The 21,322-nt window shown below is 36.3% G+C and overlaps 1 long non-coding RNA gene across 1 annotated transcript in view; it reads right to left on the reverse strand.

Annotated features, from left to right (window-relative positions):
• Positions 1 to 21,322, reverse strand: part of LOC129646124 (uncharacterized) — a 36,306-nt gene that overhangs the window by 13,756 nt on the left and 1,228 nt on the right. The gene's annotated exons all lie outside the window — the stretch shown is intronic.

The following is a 21,322-nucleotide window of genomic DNA, read 5'->3' on the forward strand; positions in this document are numbered from 1 at the left end:
TATATCATATAATGTTATACATTATACAGCAATATATACTTGTCAATCCTAAATGCCCCATCTATCCTGGCGCCCCTACTCTAAACACTGATAGACATAAATTTGTTCTTCAAGCCTGTGAGTCTGTTTCTGTTTTGTAAATATGTTCATTTGTGTTATTTTTATTAGATTATGCATATAGTTATATGATATGATATTTGTCTTTCTCTATCTCAGTATGATAATGTATAGGTCCATCCATGTTTCTGTAAATGGCATTATTTTACTCTTTTTTTAATGGCTGAGGTGTATTCCATTGTATATGTAACCACATCTTTATCCATTCATCTACTGATGGACATTTAGGTTGTTTCTCTGTCTTGGCTTTTGGAAACAGTGCTGTAACGAACATTTGGGTGTGTGCATCCTTTTGAAACAAGGCTTTCTCCAAATATATGCCCAGGACAGGCATTGCTGAATAACACAGTAGCTCTTAGAGAGGAGATGGAAACCCACTCCAGTATTCTTGACTGGGAAATCCTATAGACAGAGGAGCCTGGCAAACTACAGTCCATGGGGTTACGAAGAGCCAGATGTGATTTAGCAACTAAACGAAGGTAGCTTTATATTTAGTTTCTTAAGGGATATCCAAACTGTTTTCTATAGTGGCTGTACCAATTTACATTTCAACCAGCAGTGTAGATTTCCTTTTCTCCACACACTCTTCAGCATTCATTGTAGATTTTTTTTGATGATGACCATTCTGGTGTGAGATGATAGATTACTGTAGTTTTGATTTGCATTTCACTAATAATTAGTGATGTTGAGAATCTTTTCATGTGCTTCCTGGCCATCTGCATATCTTCTTTGGAGAAATGTCTTTTTAGGCTTGTCTCTTATTTGATTGGATTGTTTGTTTGTTGGCTTGTTTTTGATAATGAGACACATGAGCTTCTTGTAAATTTTAGAGGCAAATCCTTTGTCAATTGTATCATTTGCAAATATTTTCTCCCATTCTGTAGGTTCCCTTTTCATTTTGTTAATGGTATCCTTTACTCTGTGAAAGTTTTTGAATTTAATTAGGTTTCATTTAAAAACAATTATTTCTGTTGCTCTGACAACAATATATTTTCTTATATATTTCTACTGTTTATGTAAAAACATGTTCTGCTCACCTTTTCCTCTAAGAGTTTTATAGTATCTGATCCTACATCTAGATCTTTAATCAATTTTGAGTTTATTTTTGTGTATGGTGTTCCAGACTGTTATAATTTCATTTACTTTTACATGCAGCTGTCCAGTATTCATAGTTCCATTAATTAAAGAGACTGTTTTCCCTACATTGTATAGTCTTGCTTGCTTACTTTGTTGTAGATTAATTGACGATAGGTGGGCAGATTTATTTATGGACTTTCTATCTAATCACACTAGGGCCACAGCCTTGTCTAACTCAATGAAACTAAGCCAGGCCGGCGGGCAACCCAAGATGGGCGGGTCATGGTGGAGAGATTTGACAGAATGTGGTTCACTGGAAAAGGAATGGCAAACCACTTCAGTATTCTTGCCTTGAGAACCCCATGAACAGTATGAAAAGGCAAAATGATAGGATACTGAAAGAGAAACTCCCCAGGTCAGTAGGTGCCCAATATGCTACTGGAGATCAGTGGAGAAATAACTCCAGAAAGAATGAAGGGATGGAACCAAAGCAAAAACAATACCCTGCTGTGGATGTGCCTGGTGATAGAAGCAAGGTCTGATGCTGTAAATAGCAATATTGCATAGGAACCTGAAATATCAGGTCCACGAACCAAGGCAAATTGGAAGTTCTCAAACAAGAGACGGTAAGAGTGAATGTCGACATTCTAGGAATCAGCGAACTGAAATGGACTGAAATGGGTGAATTTAACTCAGATGACCATTATATCTACTACTGGGGGCAGGAATCCCAAAGAAGAAATGGAATGGCCATCATGGTCAACAAAAGAGTCCGAAATGCAGTACTTGGATGCAATCTCAAAAATGACAGAATGATCTCTGTTCATTTCCAAGGCAAACCATTCAATATCACAGTAATCCAAGTCTATGCCCCAACCAGTAACACTGAAGAAGCTGAAGTTGAACGGTTCTATGAAGACCTACAAGACCTTTTAGAACTAACACCCAAAAAAGATGTCCTTTTCATTATAGGGGACTGGAATGCAAAAGTAGGAAGTCAAGAAACACCTGGAGTAACAGGCAAATTTGGCCTTGGAATACGGATTGAAGCAGGGCAAAGACTAATAGAGTTTTGCTAAGAAAATGCACTGGTCATAACAAACACCCTCTTCCAACAACACAAGAGAAGACTCTATACATGGACATCACCAGATGGTCAACACCGAAATCAGATTGATTAGATTCTTTGCAGCCAAAGATGGAGAAGCTCTATACAGTCAGCAAAAACAAGACCAGGAGCTGACTGTGGCTCAGACCATGAACTCCTTATTACCAAATTCAGACTTAAATTGAAGAAAGCAGGAAAACCACTAGACCATTCAGGAATGACCTAAATCAAATCTCTTATGATTATACAGTGGAAGTGAGAAATAGATTTTAGGGACTAGATCTGATAGATAGAGTGCCTGATGAGCTATGGAATGAAGTTCCTCACATTGTACAGGAGACAGGGATCAAGACAATCCCCATGGAAAAGAAATGCAAAAAAGCAAAATGGCTGTCTGGGGAGGCCTTACAAATAGCTGTGAAAAGAAGAGAAGTGAAAAGCAAAGGAGAAAAGGAAAGATATAAGCATCTGAATGTAGAGTTCCAAAAATAGCCAGAAGAGATAAGAAAGCCTTCTTCAGTGATCAATGCAAAGAAATAGAGGAAAACAATAGAATGGGAAAGACTAGGGATCTCATCAAGAGAATCACAGATACCAAAGGAACATTTCATGCAAAGATGAGCTCGATAAAGGACAGAAATGGTATGGACCTAACAGAAGCACAAGATATTAAGAAGACATGGCAAGAATACACAGAAGAACTGTACAAAAAAGATCTTCATGACACAGATAATCACGATGGTGTGATCACTGACCTAGAGCCAGACATCCTGGAATGTGCTGTCAAGTGGGCCTTAGAAAGCATCACTACGAACAAAGCTAGTGGAGGTGATGGAATTCCAGTTGAGCTATTCAAATCCTGAAAGATGATGCTGTGAAAGTGCTGCACTCAATATGCCAGCAAATTTGGAAAACTCAGCAGTGACCACAGGACTGGAAAAGGTCAGTTTTCATTCCAATCCCAAAGAAAGGCAATGCCAAAGAATGCTCAAACTACCGCACAATTGCACTCATCTCACACACTAGTAAAGTAATGCTCAAAATTCTCCAAGCCAGGCTTCAGCAATATGTGAGCTGTGAACTTCCAGCTGTTCAAGCTGGTTTTAGAAAAAGCAGAGGAACCAGAGATCAAATTGCCAACATCCGCTGGATCATGGAAAAAGCAAGAGAGCTCCAGAAAAGCATCTATTTCTGCTTTATTGACTATGCCAAAGCCTTTGACTGTGTGGATCACAATAAACTGTGGAAAATTCTGAAAGAGATGGGAATACCAGACCATCTGATCTGCCTCTTGAGAAATCTGTATGCAGGTCAGGAAGCAACAGTTAGAACTGGACATGGAACAACAGACTGGTTCCAAATAGGAAAAGTAGTTCGTCAAGGCTGTATATTGTCACCCTGCTTATTTAACTTCTATGCAGAGTATATCATGAGAAACGCTGGACTGGAAGAAACACAAACTGGAATCAAGATTGCCGGGAGAAATATCAATAACCTCAGATACGCAGATGACACCACCCTTATGGCAGAAAGTGAAGAGGAACTCAAAAGCCTCTTGAGGAAAGTGAAAGTGGAGAGTCAAAAAGTTGGCTTAAAGTTCAACATTCAGAAAACGAAGATCATGGCATCCAGTCCCACCACTTCATGGGAAATAGATGGGGAAACAGTGGAAACAGCATCAGACTTTATTTTTGGGGGCTCCAAAATCACTGCAGATGGTGACTGCAGCCATGAAATTAAAACACGCTTATTCCTTGGAAGGAAAGTTATGACCAACCTAGATAGCATATTGAAAAGCAGAGAGATTACTTTGCCAACAAAGGTTCGTCTAGTCAAGGCTATGGTTTTTCCTGTGGTCATGTATGGATGTGAGAGTTGGACTGTGAAGAAGGCTGAGTGCTGAAGAATTGACGCTTTTGAACTGTGGTGTTGGAGAAGACTCTTGAGAGTCCCTTGGACTGCAAGGAGATCCAACCAGTCCATTCTAAAGGAGATTAACCCTGGGATTTCTTTGGAAGGAATGATGCTAAAGCTGAAACTCCAGTACTTTGGCCACCTCATGCAAAGAGTTGACTCATTGGAAAAGACTCTGATGCTGGGAGGAATTGGGGGCAGGAGGAGAAGGGGACGACAGAGGATGAGACGGCTGGATGGAATCACTGACTCTATGTAAGTGAGTCTGAGTTAACTCCGGGAGATGGTGATGGACAGGGAGGCCTGGCCTGCTGCAGTTCATAGGGTCGCAGAGAGTCGGACACGACTGAGCGACTGATCTGATCTAATCTGATCATCTTCCATTCATCTGTTTTTGTATTTTTGTGCCAGTTTCATACTGTTTTGATGATGTTATCTTTGAACTGTAGTCTGAAGTAGGGAGCCTGATTCTCTAGATTTAGTTTTCTTTCTCAAGATTCCTTTGGCTATTCTGTGTCTTTTGTGTCTCCAAACAAATTTTAAGATACTTTTCTCTAGTTCAGTGAAAAATGCAGTTGATGGTTTAATAGGGATTACATTGAATTTGTAGACTGTCTTGGGTAGTATAATCACTGTCACGATATTGATTCATCCAATCCAAGAACATATCTTTAAATCAGTTTGTGTCATCTTTGATTTCTTTCACTTGCATCTCATAGTTGTTGGGAGTAGAAGCCTTTTTTCTCCTTAAGCAGATTTATTCATAGGTATTTTATTCTTTTTGAAGTGATGGTAAATGAGATTGTTTATTTCTTTTTCTAATCTTTCATGGTTAGTTATAGGAATGCAAAAGATTTCTGTATTAATTTTATATCCTATGACTATCAAATTTATTGATTAGCTCTACTAGTTTTTCTGGTGAAATCTTTAGGACTTTCTATGTATAGTGTCATTTCATCTACAGACAGTGACATATTTGCTTCTTTTCCAATTTGGATTTCTGTTATTTCTTTTCCACCTCTGATTGCTGTGGGTAGGACTTTCAAAACTGTGGTGAAAAAAAAATCTTAAGAGTAGACATCTTTGTTCCTGATCTTAGAAGAAATGCTTTATACTTTTAACCATTGAATATGTTGTTAGCTGTAGGTTTGACATATATGACATTTTTTATGTTGAGATATGCTTCTTCAGTACCCACTTCCTGGAGCCTTTTTATCATAAATGGGTACTGAATTTTGTCAAAAGTTTTTTGGAATTGCTAGCATTTTGTTGAGGATTTTCACATCTATAAGTGTTATTGATATGTAATTTTCTTGCTCTGTGGTATCTTTAGTTATGGTATCAGAGTGATGGCCTCATAGAATGAATGAATTTGACAATATTCCTTTCTCTGAAATTTTTTGGAATAGTTTCAAAATATGTGCTAAGTCTTATCTAAATGTTTAATACGGTTTGCCTGTGAAGCCATCTCATCCTGGACATTGGTTGTTGGAAGTTGTAAAATCATAGTTTTAAGTTCATTATGTGTGATTATCTGTTCATATTTTCTATTTTTATTGATTCAGTCTTGGGAGATTGTACTTTTCTAAGAATTTGTCCATTTCCTCCATGTTTTTCATTTTATTGGTGTACAGTGCTTTTAGGTGCTTATGATTCTTTGTTTTTCTGTCTGCTATAACTTCTCCATTTTCACTTATCTTATTGATTTGAGCCCTCTGTCTTTTCTGTTGATGAATCTGGCAAAATATTTATCAATTTTGCTTATCTTTTCAAAGAATCAGCTTTTAGTTTCATTGAATATTTATATATATTTTTCCATTTCTCTTTCACTTATTTGTGCTTTGATCTTTATGATATCTATACATCTACTAACTTTGGGTTTGGTTTTTTATTCTTTCTCTAGTTGCTTTAAGTGTAAGCTTAGGTTGTTTATTTGTGATTTTTCTTGTTTCCTGAGGTAAGATTTTATTGCTATAAATTTCCCTGATAGAAATGTTTTTGCACCATTGCATAGCTTTTGGATCATTATGATTTTGTTTTCATTTGTCTCTAAACATTTTTTGAATTCCTCTTTGTTTTTTTCAGTGGTTCACTCGTTGATTAGAAGCATGTTGTATGGCCTCCACGGTTGTTTGTTTGTTTGTTTGTTTTTTTGGCAATTTTCCCCTTTAGCTGATTTTTAATCTCTTAGCTTTGTGGTCAGAAAAGATGCTTGACAGGGTGCACAAAGCCAGTGCTCTAGGACAACCCAGAGGGATAGGGTGGGGAGGGAGATGGGTTCAGGATGAGGGGGACACATGCATACCTGTGACAGATTCATGTTGATATATGCAAAAACCATCACAAAATCATAAAGCAATTATCCTCCAATTAAAATAAATTAATTAATTAAAAAAAGAAAACATACTTGATATGATTTGAATTTTTTAAAATTTATTGAGGCTTGCTTTGTATTCCAGAATGTGATCAATGCTAGAGAATGTTCCACGTGTGCTTGAGAAGAATGTATATTCTGATGATTTCAGATGGAATGCTCTACAAATATTAATTAAATCCATCTGATCTAATGCACCATTTAAAGTCTGTGTTTCCTATTAATATTCCATCTGTATGATCTGTTTGTTGATGAAAGTGGGTTGTTAAAGTTACCCACTATTATTATGCTACTGTCTCTTCTTTTATTGCTATTAGCATTTGCCTTATATATTGAGGTGCTTATATGTTTGCTGTAAAGATATTTACAATTGATATATATTCTTGGATTGACCCTTTGATCATCATGTGTCATCATTCGGCTCTTTTAAAAGTATTTTAAAGTATATTTTGTATGATTTAAATATTTTTACTCCAGTTTTCTTTTGATTTCCATTTGCATTGAATAACTTTTTCCATCCTCTCACTTATCCTGTTATTGTGTCCCTCTATCTGAAGTGGGTCTCTTTTAGACAGCATACATACAGGTATGTTTTTACATCCATTCAGCCAATCTACATCTTTTCAGCTGGAACATTTAATTCATTTACATTTAAGGTAATCATATATATATATATATATATATATATATATATATATATATATACCAATTGCCATTTTGTTGTTTTGGATTTGTTTTTGTAGTTTTTTAACTTTTCTTCCTCATTTGTGATTTGATGACTAGCATTATATTTGATTCCTTTTTCTTTATCTGTGTGTGTCTATTGTAGACTTTTGTTTTGCAGTTATCATGAAGTTTTGATGTAGCAGTCTATATGTAAACAAGGTTCTTTTATATGGCTGGTCTTTTAATTTCTAACTCATTTTCCATATTGTGCATTTGTGCTCTCCTCTTCTCACAATTGCCGGTTTTGAGATCATATTTGTGTGTAGGTCATTTTCTACATTCACTTTATGGTTTCTTTACTGGTGAGCTTTTTCATTTGTAACTTTCTTGTTTCTAGTGGTGGTCTTTTCAGCTTAGAGAAATTGCTTTAGCATTTGTCGTAAAGCTGGTCTCATGGTTCTGGATTCTCTAACTTTTGCTTGCCTATAATTCATTTGATTTCTCCAATGAATGTGAATAAGAACCCCCTAGAAAGAAAATACTTCATTGTATTGAAGGTAGGTCCTTCCCTTTCATCACTTTATACATATTTTGCCACTCCCTTCTGGCCTGCAGAATTTCTGCTGAGAAATCGGCTGATAATCTTATGGGATCTCCCTTGTAACCTAGTTGTTACTTTTTCCTTGTTACTTTTAATAAATCTTAAATTTACTTTTTATTAGTTTGACTACTATATTCCTCCTTGGATTTATCCTGTCAGGGACTCTCTGAACTTCTTGGACTTGGGTGACTGTTTCTTTCCAATGTTAGGAGATTTTTAATTTATTACCTTTTCAAATATTTCTCAGGTCCTTTCTATCTCTCTTCTTTTTCTGGTACCCCTGTATGTAAATATTGATGCATTTAATGATGTTTTAGAGGTCTAATAGATTGTCTTCATTTCTTTACATTCTTTTTTTCTTTATTCTATTCTTTGGGAGTGATTTCTAGCATTCTTTCCTTCAGTTCTCTTGTCCATTCTTCTGCCTCAATTATTTTGCTTTTAATTCCTTCTATTGTATTTTTAATTTTGGTGTATTTTTCACCTCTGTTTGTTTCTTATTTAGTTCTTCTCGGTCTTTGTTAAATATTTCTTGTATTTTCTGTCTTTGCCTCCATTTTTTTTCTGAGATCTTGAATCATCTTTACTATCATCACTCTGAATTCTGTTTCCTATAAATTGTCTATCTCCACTTCACTTCCCTGGAGAAGGAAATGGCAACCCACTTCAGTATTCTTGCCTGGAAAATCACATGGACAGAGGAGTCTGACAAGCTACAATTCATGGGGTCACAAAGAGTTGGACATAAGTAAGCGACTGAACTGCTACTTCACTTAGTCACTCTTCTGATATTTCATTTTGCTCCTTCATCTGAAATATGCTCCTCTGCCATCTCATTTTATCTAATTTTCTGTGATTTTGGATCCTATTCGGCAGGCTGCAAGATTGCAGTTTTTCTTGCATCTACTCTCTGTCCTCTGGTAGATAAGACTGTATAAGAGGCTTGTACAGGTTTCCTGCTGGCAGGTTCATGGCTGGAGCATTTTGTTTTGTTTTGTTTTCCCCCACCGGAGGGTCAAGTCATGCTCAGGAAGACTTTAAGTAGCCTGTCTGCTGATGGGCGCTGTGTTCCCACTCTGTTGGTTGTTTGGCCTGAGGCATCCCAGTACTGTAGCCTACAGCTGTTAAGTGGGACTGGGTCTTGAGGAGGCAATGTTGGCTTCTGGGAAGTCTCACACAAATTAGTATTCACCAAAAATACCACTGCCAGTGTCTGTCCCTGCTGTGAGTCACAGTCACCTCCAACCTCCACAGGAGATCCTCTTTTACCAGCAGATAAGTGTGGCCCAGACTTTTATGTGGTCACTATTTTTTTTTCCCCTGGGTCCTGATGCTCACTGGACTATACATGTGCCCTCCCTGAGTGGAATTTCTGTTTTTCTTATTCTTGTGGAATTCCTGTGATCAAACCCTGCTGGCTTTCAAAGCAAGATTCGCTAGGACCTCCTCCTTCCATTACCAGGCCCTCAAGCAGGGAAAACTGATGTGGGGCTCAAGACTTTAGCTCTAGTTAGAGAACTTTTGTAGTATAATTATATTTCAGTTTGTGTGTCCCCAACCTGGTGGTATGAGGTTTAATTTTGTTGTGATTGGGTCCTTCCTACTGTTTCTTTGTGGCCTCTTCTTTGCCTTTGTATATAGGATATCTTTTTTGGTAGGTTCTAGCATTTTTTTGTCAATAATTTTTCAGTAGTTGCAATTTAGGTGTTTTTGTAAGAAGGGGTTATCTCGCAATTCTGTTGACCAATCCCCTGAATCACTCTTAATATATATCTCACTTGTAGATAGATGATGGATACTTTAAACTGGAGAAAACTGGTAAATTTTTAGAGAACTTTCATTATAAACAACTATTTCAGTGCTGCCTATAAAAATAAAATATGAAAAAATGTATCTAATAGTTAACATAAGAATTTCCTTAATTTAAATCAAATAAGAAAAACTGGTTTGGGAAGCACTGTCATGTTCTTGGTGTTAAGGAAATTAAAATGGAGATAGTCTTGTTCTGTCTACAGAAGTAGAGGAACAGACCTCTGATTGATTTATGGCCCTGACAGGACTACATGCCCGCCTGTAGGCACACCAGTTATTACCAGGAAGTCAAGTAGCACTTTACATAAGAAAAGGAGCCTTGGAATTTCTTAAGCCCCCAGGAACCTGGCCAGTCCCCAGGGTCTAGGACCTCTATGACTCACAAAGTGAAACAAACAGCATTGTAAAAATTAAAGAAAAACCAGTTGTACTTTTGCATGAAAACAGATGAAAATATCCATCTGTGGCCTGGGATTATAAGTGGGAACCCTCCAAATCTGCAATTTGAATTTTCACCAGTAAAATGGACTCACTGCCCAAGACCTTTTCCCAACTGGGACTGCAGATTGCTGTTATATGGGACTTCCTACTGCTGTTCAAATCTGCATGTAGGTGTCAGCCCAGTTTTGTGATGTATAGGCTTTACTTCTCTCTATTGTTTCTATTTATTTTCTTTTAATGACTGTATATTGAAATTGTTAAATAGTCTATTAAAAATTGAAGCTGTTTATGTGTGTGTAACAAGTGCTTTCTTTTATCAATGAATACTTCAAACATAAAACAAGAATAAAACTTTTGGCAAAACATTCAACTTCCCTGCAATGGCTCTATAGATGCTACCAAAAACATTAGAATAATTAATGTTGATTAGGTTGAGTAACAGAAAAAAAAAAAAACAAAACTGTAGGAAAAGTCTAGAGACTTTTTCCCCAATAAACAAGAATTCTTAGAGAGATTTATCCAAAATGAATAAAGAATCTTAGATGGTTATTTAAAATGTGATAAATAAAACAAACACTTAAGAGATTAAAGCACAAGGTTTTGATATTACAGTACCAAAATTGTAATGGTCCAAAAGGGACCCCCTACTGGTCCCCAACATTAAAGGCCAAACAGGTCAGCTCAAGTCATTCCTAGCTTAAATATATATGCATACTTATATATTTTATATTTATATATTCACAGATATTATATATCTATATGATATATACATTATATACATATTTATTATAAATATGTATATATATTTAAAGGGTAAAGAGAAAAAAAAATTACACTGAGATACTTGACCGTCAAGTATTTGAGGCAACAATCAGGCCAAGTAATCAAGACTGATAGCTCAACTTGAGTTCTTTGGCTCAAGCCCTCTGTGGGGATCCCAGAGCCTTTTATATAAAAATAGATAAAATGGAAATAAAAAGAAAGAAAAGCTTCTACGATTCCTCCTGTGATGTGAAAACTTGTTCACTGGGTCCTAAAGAAAACTAAAGATTAAAGTATAAAAGTTGACAGAATTGAGATTTTCTATGTATGAAAGAAAAGTGAAGTCGCTCAGTCATGTCCGACTCTTTGCGACCCCATGAGCTGTAGCCTACCAGGCTCCCCTGCCCATGAAATTTTCCAGGCAAGAGTACTAGAGTGGGTTTCCATATCCTTCTCCAAGGGACCTTCTCAACCCAGGGATCAAACCCAGGTATCCCACATTGCAGCCACATACATGTATATATACATGTGTACACACACACACACACACACACACACATATATATATACACACACACACAAATATAGACAAGGCATATCAACCTATCCCTCAGAAAGTGTTAATTAAACATACTAGAAAAAATCTTATAAGTCAATTGAGCCTTAAAGTAAAACTGAGAACTAATATTTGGGGTTTTAACTCAGAAAGAAGACTTTTGTTAAATGTCTTATGCAAGCTTTAAGAGATATGATAAATTAAACCTTAAAATCTAGAATATATTAATAGAACTCTTAAATTTCAGCTTAGTTAGAAATCTCACTGATACAGAATTTATAGCTGGGCAGATCTTTATTTTAATATTGTTTAGGGGACAGACCCTTTCTTTGAAGAGTTAAAAGCAACTGTTTTTGTCTTGCAAATCTCTACAAATCAGAAAAGTACAGGCCACAGGGACCTGAAACTGAGCCTAATTAGTTCAATCAGGTAGAACGTGAGACCAAAGGAAAAGGAAAAATGAAATAAAATGACAGTTTAAACTCATACTGCTAGAAAGCCTCCCTCAGCTGAAAATCTAATTCATATCCTCCTTAGAATTTTACCAAGGTCGAGTATAAAAGTCATTTCCACAAATAGTAAAGCCTAAGTCATCTAACCAAGCAAATTTAATTTATCCCAACTGTTTAAATCAGCAATATAAACCAACAAGTTTATATTGCAACGCTTGATTCATAACTATGTTTTTTTTTTCTTTAAGTTAAGCTATAAAATCTTTAGTATACTTTACACATATGAGATGCCTCTATCTCTGAAAAATATTATCAAAATTATTTAAGAGCTCTATTTAATTGACTTAAAAGTAAGTATTTCCAAACTAAATATTTCTAAATATGAAAAACCTAGCCAAAATGACTTTCTGGTTCATATGAACTGGGAAATATTCAATATTAAATTAATACTGGGTATTAAGATAAGATTAAGTTTGTTAATCTAATTAATATAGACATGTCTTGGAAGAGACATCAACATTAAGTATAATTAAGTATAATACTTTTATTGCACCTAGGTTTAATAGAAGTCATATAAGGTATTGCTCTATGTTATATTAATAAATACATCTGCAAAAAATAACCTGGTCTGGTAAAATTCTTATCAGTAAGTTAAGTACAAATGAGATGAAAGTTTTTGGGTAAACGAGAAATAATTACTTTTAAAAGTTAACTTAAAATGATCTCTCCAGATACTTGGTAACTTAAAACTCTAGAGTTTTGCTGCTGCTGCTGCTGCTGCTGCTGCTGCTGCTGCTGCTGCTGCTAAGTCGCTTCAATTGTGTCCGACTCTGTGCGACCCCATAGACGGCAGCCCACCAGGCTCCTCCGTCCATGGGATTCTCCAGGCAAGAACACTGGAGTGGGTTGCCATTTCCTCCTGCAATGCATGACAGTGAAAAGTCAAAGTGAAGTCGCTCGGTCGTGTCCGACTCTTAGCGACCCCACGGACTGCAGCCTACCAGGCTCCTCCGTCCATGGGATTTTCCAGGCAAGGGTACTGGAGTGGGATTCCATTGCCTTAAGAAGTTAAAAGATAAATGTTTATTGAATAGTTAGGTCATTTCCAAAGAAAATAAGATACTGGAACATTAATTGCTAAATAAGCTTACATTTACCTACTTACTGGAGAGAAACTAAAGATGTTTGGGTTTATTAGATACATGTCTTGTACTACAGTGAATAAATAAATGTTTTGTATTTCATGGGGCTGTTTCATGGGATGTTCCAATCAGGAATGATGGTATGAAAAACAGTTTACAATTACTTACTACCTGTCAGTTTTTGCTAGAGATTAAGGTTTTTATAAGTTAAATTTGTAATATGTGACTAAAGCTACGAGAAATAACAAAGGAACCTTTCCACATGCAAGGCAATTAGGGTGAGTTGTTTCAACAAAAGTATGTATGAGGAGTGAAAACGTATTTGGTTAAGGAAAAATAATTTGTCCTAGAGCTGATCATTTTGAGTGTCCCTATTTTTAGGGACAAACTAATATGGATACAGAAAGTGATAGAAGACTGTGAAAAAGAAACTGAGAAAAGTTTTATGCATGGTCAGGATTAGATAAATTTATACTGAATTTAATTAAGTGAATGTATTTTGTGGTTAAAAGAAAGTTGAGGCTTCCAGTTCAAGAATGGCAGAATAGAAGGATGTTTACTCATCTCCTCCTGTAAGAACACCAAATTTGCAATTAGCAAATTTGAACAACCATTGACAGGAGGACACTGAAACCCACCAAAAAAAAAACTCCACCTGTGGAGACGTGGGTCAGCAGGGGCTCACCACAGGGATGGGGGCACTGGAAGGTCCCCCTTGGCATAAATCCTCCTGGAGTTCACCATTAATACTACCATAGAGCCCATAGACCCCAGGGCTGGGTTGTCTCAGGCTAAGCAACTATCAGGGAGGGATTGCAACCCCACCCATCACAGATTATTGGATTAAAGCTTTACTGAGCTAGTCCCTAGCTCAAGAATCTTACACAAGCTTCTTAGTTTCATCCATCAGAGGGCAGACAGAAGCAAGAATAAGCAGTCTCACAGTGGCTGAAACACAAAACCATATTACAGAAAGTTAATCACAATGTAAAAGCAAAAATTGTGTCCCAGATGAAGGGAAAAGATAAAATCCCAGAAAAACAACTAAATGAATTGGAGATAGGAAATCTTCCAGAAAAAGAATTCAGAATAATGATAGTGAAGATGACCCAGGATCTCGGGAAAGAATGTAGGCAAAGATTGAGAAGATTCAAGAAATGATTACTAAAGATCTACAAGAACTAAAGAACAAACAAGCAGAGATAAATAACATACTAAAAGGAGTCAATAGCAGAATCACTGAGGCAGAAACACGGATAAATGACCTGGAGAACAGAATGTTGGAAATCATTGCCACATAATAGAACATAGAAAAAAGAATGTAAAGAAATGAAGACAGCTTAAGAGACCTCTGGGACAACATTAAACAAACAAGCATTCACATTTTAGGGGTCCCAGAAGAAGAAGGGAGAGAGACAGGACCTGAGAAAATATTTGAAGTGAAAATAGCTTGGGAAACTATGGGAAACAGAAAGTTCAGGAAACTTGCCTGAATGTGGGAAAGGAAATAATTAACCAAGTCCAGGAAGCATGGAGAATGCTAGGAAGGAATTTAAATCAGCTGATAAATCAAAGGAGGAACACACCAAGACATATAGCAATCAAACTCACAAAAATTAAACACAAAGATAAAATTTTAAAAGCAACAAATAACATACAAGGGAACTCCTATCAGACTATCAGCTTATTTCTCAACAGAAACTATACAAACAAGAAGGGAATGGAGTGATACATTAAAGTAATGAACGAGAAGAACCTACAGCCAAGAATACTCTACCCAGAAAGACTCTCCTTCAGATTTAATAGAGAAATCAAAAGCTTTCCAAATAAGCAAAAGTTAAGAGAATTCAGCACCACCAAACCAGCTTTACAACAAATGCTAAAGGAAATTCTCTAAGCAGGAAACACGAGAAAAGGAAAAGACCTACAGAAAATAAACTCAAAACAATTAAGAAAATGGTAATAGGAGAATACATATCAATAATTACCTTAAATGTAAATGGATTAAATGCACCAGCCAAAAGACATAGACTAGCTGGGTTGATGAAAACATGTGCTTGTATGGTCTCCCACTTACCACATCACTCTCCTTGACTCCCCAAATTGTATGTAATTATTTTATATTGTTAAGATACTCATGTTTCCATTATGGCTTGGAATTGTAATTATCTTTTATTTTTTGTCTGGCTACTGACTGTGAAAACTGATAAACATCTTTTACTGCTGTGATTACGTAACTATTACTCACTTAATACCATTGTATCATGATTGATCAACAGAAAATAAAAGTTTAAATCACCAAAACTAGGATCTAATAGAAAAACCTGTAATCACTTTTTAAATTCCAGATGCATATCAGAAGTATCTTGAAATTTTTTGAAAAGTGAAAATGCTCAGGTATTGCTTTTTTCTCCAGAGCTCCAGATGTTTTTAGTGAGCACTCATGTTTAAAAGTAACTGCAATATATGATGATGTTTTACTTTTATCTAGTTTATTTCACTTTCTCTATTTCATATTCAGTGCTCCCATTTTATTTAGTTTATGTCCTCTAATTTCTCCATCTCTTCTTTTTTAATTTTGATATTATTTATCAAGACTTTATCAAGTGTAGTAGAAAAGCTTTTGCATACATATTATATAAATATGTATATAATACATATATTTTAGAAAATATAAATTTTTGCCTAACTAAAAAAATTATGACATTTTGATTCCACTTGTTTGACTTAATATGAGTAGAATGCTAGATTTCTAATTAAAAATAGATATGCAGCAAGCAACAAATATTTACTGTATAGCATAAGAAACTATAGTCAGTATCTTATAAGTTATGATAGAAAAAATATCAAAAGTAATATATGTGTATTTATATAAATGAATCACCTTGTTGTGCACCTAGAACATTATAAGTCAACTATACTTACATATATATATATACACATACACACATACAGGAAGTGGCTCAGTCGTGTCTGACTTTTTGCGACCCCATGGGCCACATGCTCCTCTGACCATGGGATTTTCCAGCCAAGAGTACTGGAGTGGGTTGCCATTTCCTTCTCCAGGGTATTTTCTTGACCCAGGGATAGAATCAGGGTTTCCTGCAATTGCAGGCAGAGATTTTACCATCTGAGCCAGCAGGGAAGCCCATATATAAAAGTTGGTACAAGACTGGAGTTTAATTTTCTCTCTTTATTAAATAAATTTGTTTCCTTGGAGTTCTTTTTTGATAACATATTGTGTGAATTTCTGTGCCTTTCATTTCAATTTAGTTGCTCAGTCATGTCCGACTCTGCGACCCCATGAATTGCAGCACGCCAGGCCTCCCTGTCCATCACCAACTCCCGGAGTTCAACCAAACTAATGTCCATCGAGTAGGTGATGCCATCCAGCAACCTCATGCTCTGTCGCCCCCTTCTCCTCCTGCCCCCAATCCCTCCTAGCATCAGAGTCTTTTCCAATGAGTCAACTCTTCGCATGAAGTGGCCAAAGTATCAGAGTTTCAGCTTTAGCATCATTCCTTCCAAAGAACACCCAGGGCTGATCTCCTTTAGGATGGACTGGTTGGATCTCCTTGCAGTCCAAGGGACTCTCAAGAGTCTTCTCCAACAGCACAGTTCAAAAGCATCAATTCTTCAGTGCTCAGCCTTCTTCACAGTGCAACTCTCACATCCATACACGACCACTGGAAAAACCATAGCCTTGACTAGATGGACCTTTGTTGGCAAAGTAATGCCTCTGCTTTTCAATATGCTATCTGGGTTGGTAATAACTTTCTTTCCAAGGAGTAAGTGTCTTAATTTCATGGCTGCAGTCACCATCTGCAGTGATTTTGGAGCCCAACAAAATAAAGTCTACTGGTACATATTTGTTTGTAGGCCTTCTCAGTTGACAGAGCAAGGAAATACATATATGTACTTCACCTACTTACACACATATCTATAAATATTTCTAAATGTATCCATTTGATTCTATATTAGCTCAACAAGAGGTCACACTCATGTCTCCGTTATCTAAGGTTCATTTTAGTTTTCTTCCAATGTGAAACTTTTATCTGTGCAAGAGTACAGTGATTGGGGCTTCCCAGGTGGTCCTAATGATAAATAACCTGCCTACCAATGCAGGAGATGTAAGAGATGTGGGTTCAATCCCTAGATTGGGAAGATTCCCCTGGAGGAGGGTATGACAACCCACTCCAGTATTCTTGCCTGGAGAATTTCCATGGACAGAGAAGCCTGGTGAGCTATGGTCCATAGGGTCACAGAGAGTCAGACATGACTGAAACGACTTAGCACGCACACTCATGGATTATGAAAAGTGTCTTTTACATTCAGTCACAAGCTCTACTTATTTCCAAAGTTATTTAGGTCAGAATCTTTCTTTCCCATCTTCTTTAGTGAGGTTATATCATACACTGTAATAGTAAGCAGTTTTGGTCATAGTCTACATTTCATCCTGGGTTTTTCTGACCACCTGAATGTTGTTTTTAAAATTTGCATGCATTAAACTCTGCACTTTGTGCTACAAAGCTCTAAAGTTTTTGACAGATGCATGATGGCATGTTTTTACCAAAAGAGCATCATACAGAACAGCTTTACTATTCCAAAAAGTTTCTGGTGCTTTACCTAGTCAAACCTCTCTTTTCCCAAAACTGTGGCACCTGCTTATATAGTTTTGCCTTTTCAAGAATGCCCTATAAATAGAATAATAAAGTATGTAGCCTCTTCAGAAACTGGCTTCTTTCAGGTAACAATATGCATTTAATCTTTATCCATGCCTTAGTATGATTTGATAGCTCATTCCTTTTTTATTGCTGAATAGCACCCATCTATGGATTGAATCATATGAATAGATGTATCACAGTTTGACTATCCATTCATCTGCTGAATCTTAGGGCTTCCAGTTTGGGGAATTACTAATAATGCTGCTATAAATATTTATATACAGGTTTTTGTGTTTTCAAATCATTTGGGTGAATGAATTTCCAGTAGTGGATTTCTGGATCTTTATGGTAAGATTTTTTTTCAGTTTTGTAAGAACATGCCAAACTATCTTAAAATTTTGTATTCTAGTCATCAATGAATGAGTGTTTCTGTTGCTCTGCATTCTCACTATCAGCTGGTATTGCCAGTTTAAAGAAAAATATTAAATCAGTGAATGGCTGTAAACATATTTTTCTCAGGTGCACATACAATATTCTCCAGGATAGACCATATGTTAGGCCACAAAAAAGTCTTAATAAATTGGCATAGATTAAAATAATGTAAATAATAAATATCACTGTCTTAAAAAATCCCCAGTTGAAATTTCCAATGAAATAGAATGAAAAAAAAAAAATCAATCACAGAAGGAATCTGGAAGATACAAAGTCTGTAGAAATTAAACAACACACTTTTAAAAATAAAAATTGCATATATTTTCAGTGTGCAGCATATGTTTACATATATATATTTAGGTTTCCCAGGTGGCTCAGTGGGTAAAGAACCTACCTGTGATGCAGGAGATGCCAGAGATATGGGTTAGATTACTGGGTTGGAAAGATCCCCTAGAGGAGGGCATGGTAATCCATTCCAGTATTCTTGCCTGGAGAATCCCATGGATAGAGGAGCCTGGCAGACTACAGTCAATAAGTTGTAAGAGTGGGACATGACTGAAGTGACTGAGCACAGCACAACATTTATATATATATATATATATATATATATATATATATATATATATATAACTGAAATGATTACTACAGTCAAGCTAGTTAATATATATCTATTTCTTCACATAGTTATCATTCTTTTTATTTTGGTCATGAGAGTACCTGAAGTCTACTCCCTTTGCAGGTTTCCAGCATACAATATAGTTGTATTAATTATAGTCACCATGTTGTACATTATTACATAAACTAATTCATCCTACAGAACCTCAACTTTGTACCCTTTGACCAACATATCCCCATTTCACCTACCTCTGTGCTTCTGATGCCACTGTTCTATTCCCTTCTTCTAAAACAACATACTTTTAAACAAGCAATAGGCCAAAAGAAATCACAAGGGAAATTAGAAAATACTTAGCAACCAATGAAAATGAAAACGCATGGGATATAATATAAGCAGGGCTAAGAGGAAAATTTACAGCTGTAGATACATTTATAAAGATAAAAGACCTTAAATGAATAACCTAACTTTACACCTAAGGAACTAGCAAAAGAGGAACAAACCCAACACAAAATATGTCAGAGAAGTAGAAATATTGTGTGACATCCCTTATATGTGGAATCTAAAAAGAAATGATACAAATGAACTTACTTACAAAATGGAAGGTGGCTCAGATGGTAAAGAATCTGTTTGCAATGCAGGAGACCCAGGTTTGACCCCTGGGTCAGGAAGATCCCCTGGAGAAGGAAATGGTTATCCACTCCTGTATTCTTTCCTAGAGAATTCCATGGACAGTGGAGACTAGCGGCCTATAGTTCATTGGGTCACAAAATGAAGAACACAGCTAAGCAGCTAACACTTTCACTTTCACAAAATGGAAACAAACTCAGACTTAGAGAATGAATTTATTGTTGGCCAGAGAAATAATGAGGGAAAGGAATAGTTAAGGAGTTTGGGATACACATGTACACATTGCTATATTTAAAATGATTAACCAACAAGGATCTACTATATAGCACATGGAACTCTTCTCAGTGTTATGTGACAGCCTGGATGGGAGGGGAGTTTGGAGGAGAATGGATACATGTATATATATAACTGAGTTCCTTCCCTGTTCACCTGAAACTGTCACAACATTGTTAACTGGCTATACCTCAATACAAAACAAAAAGTTAAAGATGAATAAATAAAATAAGATATTAAAGGACAAAAAATGAGCAAAAGAAAAGAATAAAGATTAGAAGAGAGATAAATAAATTACAGATAGAAAAACAATAAAATTAAAAATTGGTTATCAGAAAAGATTAATTAAGTTGACAAAACTTTAGCTATATTGACTCAGAAAAATCAAGAAAGAACACTCAAACTACTAAAATCAGAAAGAAAAGTGGAGATATTACTACCAATATTACAGAAATAAAAAGGATTACAAGAGAGAATTATGAAAAAATATACATCAACAAATTGAACAACCTAGGTGAAATGAACAAATTCATAGAAACACTCAATCTATTGAGTCTGAATTATGAAGTAGAAAATCTGAATAAAGCTATAGCTCATAAGGATATTGGCATAATAACAAAACAGTAAAAACCTCCTGCAAGCACAAAAAGCTCTGAACAAGATAACACTGTTGATGAATTCTGCCGAATCAAACCTGTAGTGAGGTAATACTTGATGCCCATAGAGATGATTTTTTTTTTTTTTAAGGAAGTAAGTATTGGCAAAGCCTTTGACTGTGTGGATCATAATAAACTGTGGAAAATTCTGAAAGAGATGGGAATACCAGACCACCTGACCTGCCTCTTGAGAAACCTATATGCAGGTCAGGAAGCAACAGTCAGAACTGGACATGGAACAACAGACTGGTCCCAAATAGGAAAAGGAGTGCATCAAGGCTGTATATTGTCACCCTGCTTATTTAACTTCTATTCAGAGTACATCTTGAGAAACGCTGGGCTGGATGAATCCCAAGCTGGAATCAAGATTGCTGGGAGAAATATCAGTAACCTCAGGAATGCAGATGACACCACTCTTATGGCAGAAAGTGAAGAATTAAAGAGCCTCTTGATGAAAGTGAAAGAAAAGAATGAAAATATTGGCTTAAAATTCAACACTCAGAAAACAAAGATCATGGCATCTGGCCCCATCTATTTCATGGGAAATAGATGGGTAAACAATGGAAAGAGTGGCAGACTATTTTTTCGGGCTCCAAAATCACTGCAGATGGTGACTGCAGCCATGAAATCAAAAGATGCTTACTCCTTGGAAGGAAAGTTACGAACAACCTAGACAGCATATTGAAAAGCAGAGACATTACTTTGCCAACAAAGGTCCATCTAGTCAAGAATATGGTTTTGCCAGTGGTCATGTATGTATGTGAGAGTTGGACTGTGAAGAAAGCTGAGCGCTGAAGAATTGATGCTTTTGAACTGTGGTGTTGGAGAAGACTCTTGAGAGTCCCTTGGACTGCAAGGAGATCCAATCAGTGCATCCTAAAGGAGATCAGTCCTGGGTGTTCATTGGAAGGACTAATGTTGAAGCTGAAACTCCAGTACTTTGGACACCTCATGTGAAGAGTTGACTCGTTGGAAAAGACCCTGATGCTGGGAGGGATTGGGGGCAAGAGGAGAAGGGGACGACAGAGGATG

This window comes from Bubalus kerabau, chromosome 3 (genome assembly GCF_029407905.1).
Source record: "Bubalus kerabau isolate K-KA32 ecotype Philippines breed swamp buffalo chromosome 3, PCC_UOA_SB_1v2, whole genome shotgun sequence".
NCBI lineage: Eukaryota > Metazoa > Chordata > Mammalia > Artiodactyla > Bovidae > Bubalus > Bubalus kerabau.